The sequence below is a fragment of the Hippocampus comes genome, unplaced genomic scaffold (genome assembly GCF_001891065.2).
Source record: "Hippocampus comes isolate QL1 unplaced genomic scaffold, H_comes_QL1_v1.1 scaffold326, whole genome shotgun sequence".
NCBI classification, from domain to species: domain Eukaryota; kingdom Metazoa; phylum Chordata; class Actinopteri; order Syngnathiformes; family Syngnathidae; genus Hippocampus; species Hippocampus comes.
In genome coordinates, this window is record NW_017805930.1 from 1,109,954 (window position 1) to 1,114,041 (window position 4,088).

The 4,088-nt window shown below is 40.8% G+C and overlaps 1 long non-coding RNA gene across 1 annotated transcript in view; it reads right to left on the reverse strand.

Annotated features, from left to right (window-relative positions):
• Window positions 1–693: 693 nt before the first annotated feature.
• LOC109527752 (uncharacterized) overlaps window positions 694–4,088 on the reverse strand; it is a 3,725-nt gene continuing 330 nt past the window's right edge. Inside the window, exon 2 of the long non-coding RNA XR_002170580.1 lies at window positions 694–2,680. This is a non-coding gene — a long non-coding RNA (uncharacterized LOC109527752). The remainder of the gene's footprint in view (window positions 2,681–4,088) is intronic.

Here is a 4,088-nt window from a genome sequence, read left to right on the forward strand (position 1 = left end):
ATATATATATATATATTCTTTTTTTTACATATATACACACACACTTTACTTTTATATCAAGCAATGGCTATACAATGAAAACAGACTGGATTTCTTTGTCATAAAAAGGGACATTTAGACACTTTTAGTGAGTGGTAAGAAATACTGATGATTTAAAGCAGATGCGAAAATATTAATCGATGCGATGCTAATGGCTAGCATTTGGATTTCAGGGTTTAAGAGGCTACGAAATTGGTGAAAAAAACCCGAAAGAATTAAAGCTGCTTTACCACCTCAAATGAAATATATCTACACAACAGTAAGGAAGCCAACATCCGTACATTTCTACTACGTCTATGTACAGTACATTCAAAAGCTGGACAATGGAAACAGACTATCACTGATAGAGTTCCTGTCATAATATGTAAAGTTTACTGCAGATGTGAAAATATACAGCTATGCTATGCTAATGGCTAACGTGGAACTCAGGGCTTCAGACGCTACGTAAGTGGTTTAAAAAAAAAAAAAGAATTAAAGCTGTTTTACTTTTAAAATATACCCGTCAGAGGCTGACCAGTGTAAAATAGATGAATCGACTTTCTGCCATAAAACTGTACATGTTTGAGTGAACATCCATCTATGCTAAGTTATGTTTTGCTAATGGATACATTTGCATTTCAGGTGCGGTTACAAGTGGTTAATTTTTTTTAAATGTTTTTTTTAAAGCTGCTTTACCACCTGCAATGGGAAAACAATCCAACAGTGCGAAGCCATGCATGGAATACGCGGCTAGATTGAGAAATCTTCCCTTCGACGCCACTCATAGGCTAACCAATAAAAAGAGACTCAGATTCGCTGCCAGAAAACGGGACATTTAAATGCTTATGCTCTACAATAATAGTCATTTTTGTCTCTCTAAAAGCACCAACATTTACACTCTAAAGTACATTTTTGTATTTAAGACAACCATCTGCTACGTGAACCACCAGGCTAGGCTCGCAAACGCAGTTTCTCATTTTTAAAAAAACAATTTGATCAGGAGTTGTCATTTGGCCTTTTTTTTCCCCGAAAACAAAAACAACACGGGTACATTTTGTATCAGTTGGTAACAGTCTCGCTAATGTGTGCGCATGAGTGACATCGTGTGGTGACTGAGGGTAGTGCATAGATCATCGGCGGAGGCGGCGCACGACGCCGACAGTTGTTCATCTCCTGCCCCGTCCGTCATGCGATTGGACGTCACGATGCGATTGGAAGTCTTTGTACTGTATAGGAAACGTCAACGGGGGGAGGAGCCCTGATTTGTTTGACCAAAGGAAACCAATTGAGTGAAATGATGGGTGATTTTGCTGAACGGGAAGTTGAGCATGCGGCCGGCGGGAAGCCTCTTGAAGATATCGCTACGGCGCACTCACACGAGGCCAACAAGTCATTCGCTTTGTGGATTATTTCGACTGGGCAAAGTGGTGGTTGTTATGAGTAACTGGCAAGCGGAGCGGGTGCATTTGTTGGGACACAGGCCCGATTATCTTCCGACTATGGATTATTTCCATTTGTCTTTGGTGATTTCTATTGTGCAAGGCAAGGAGGGGGGCGGTTATCATGAACAGGTTTGATCAGTGGATTAAAAATAGGCAGACCTGGTTGGGGGTGTTTGGGTCTTTGCATTAATCACGACACCAAAATTGCGTCCAAACAAGCGCGGCATGGATAATTTCCAGTCATTGTGTTGATTTCTATTTTGCAAGATGACAGGAGTAGCCATGGCATTAATCATGACACGTACCGAGCCTGCCTGGGACTATTTGTCCTTGTGTTAATTTTCTGTTTTGCAAGATGCTAGTTATGATGAACATCTGGTAAATGGGAGTAGTGGATTCCTCATGATAATATATACGCTGCACGTGTCTAAGCAAGATGTGGATGGGGATGGGAATGGGGATGGGTTTCATACCCCCCCGCTTGGGGATAATTTGTAATAGTTTCCATGTTGATTTCCATATAAGGTATTGGGTGTGATGAATAATTCTCAAAAAGGTTCTGGTCTTGGGGCTTCAAGTGGCCTGAAGCCTGGTTGGAACAGCCTAGTGTGAGTCCGCCCTGAGCTGGTTATCTCTACTCTGCTTCCCCCCATCGGCTGACAGATTTCCCCCCCGAACTGTAAAACGCCCGTGGACTAGCATTAGCAGAAGCGAGCACTTCCTCCCACTGGCTCATGATCAAAGAGCTCCGAGGCCGCGCGTTCAAATCCCACAAAGGACGGATGGGAGAAGCCATAAATTGGACGGAATTAATTCCAAAAGGAGGTGAAGTCAATGACTGTGTAAAGAGAGGAGGGGGCAGGGGATGTGGGGGCGGGGGGGGGGGGGGGTGAAGTACGAGGAGGGACTGGGGCACACAATCACCATCACACATTCAATCATATAACACATGATCACATGTTACAGTAAATATCAGGGGCATATTTAGTGGAGGGGGGGGGGCGAGGACTGAAATCTAAAGGGGGCTCGTGTGGCCACCCCCTCTACTCCCTGACATCAGCACAGCCCATAGAATAGATATGTCTATATATTTATGTACAGCAACAGAAAGAATCCACGCAGAGAAGAAAGAGTACATTCAAAGAACGCAACCGACATTCTCCTGTTTGCACACGTCTGACGGCCACCCCTCGTAGAAATGGGGCAAAGTTCATCCGCCGCTAAAAAAAAAAAAAAACAAACAAAAAAAACCAACTGAAGACCCCCCGAAAAACACTGAACATAAGCACGCAAATCGCCACTGGCGGGGGCTACGTCCACATGTACGCGTCCAATAATTTTACAAGCCACAAATCTTTCGAGCGTCACAAAAAAAACAAAACAAAACTAACAAAAAAAAAAAAGTCAAATTACACACACCAGGAGTACACTGGTTAAAAAATAAATGAAGGGTAAAATTTGTATTTTATTTTTTTGCTAAGGAAAAAAGATGTACAGTTAGTAAATTTGCATATTTTTGAGAAATTACACGTGTATAGATGTTTTTATAAACAAAGTTGTACAGCTTAGGGATGGTCATTATTTTTTAAAAAGAGTAGTTTTCACCCCAAAAATTCAACTTTGTCAAGATTTTTTTTTCTCAAAAGTATTTCTGCCCCCCCACAAAATCTTGAAAAAAAGTTTCAAGAAATAAACTTTTTTTTAAACAATTATTTTATAATAGAGTTGTAGTTTCATTTAATAAACAAAAAATAATTTTTTCAGAAAAAAATCTTAAGTATTTAGCAAAATTTTTACAACAGGAATTTCTTGGATTTTTTTCTCTGTGAATTAAAGCATTTTTTGTAATATTAAGCAAATAAAGTGTAGTCATTCAAGACAACAAAAAAGTTGTGTCGCTTCAAGAAAAGGAAAAAAAAAATTCCCCAATAAAATAAATTTCAGGAGTTTGACAAATCTTATATCCTTGACCAAAAAAAATCTTTAAAAATTGGATTTTTTTTCCCCAAGACTAAATCTGCATTAAAAAAAAATAAAATTTTTCTTTAAAGAAAATCGGATTTCTTACGATTAACCCACTTAACCCACCAAAATTAAAGAATTAGTCACGACAATTACATAATATTTATTGTATGAAAAACTCACTCTTTCACTTTATTTTTGATTTATTTTGAATAAATAATTTTTTAAAAATTCTCGGAAAAATTAACAAATGCGAATTAAGGTGGACTTTTTTAAGGCAAAAAAATAATAAATTGCGTGTGTAGGAAAGGATGTAAAAATGAGCACTTGGTCTAATTTCTGCGCGTACGTGTGGACGCAGCCTCTAGCTTAATTTTGCCCTCGTCAGATGGACGCCGCCAGTGGAGATGTCCCCTTGGAAGTCTCGACGTACGTCCGCCAACCTCCCGACTCGCCGAAGACTGATTTTCCAGTCCTTGATGAACTTCCGCCACCCGGGGGCGCTGTAAACCAAAGGGTGTGTGGGGGCGGGGGGGACGGGTGCTGCCGACAGGAAGTGACATCACGACAGCGTCCGCGGGGAAGAAGGAATTAAAGGAGGTGGAGGAGGAGGAAGAGAAGAGGAGGCGCAGGTTCTCCCTCCTCCGCCGCATCCGGCCGCCTGGT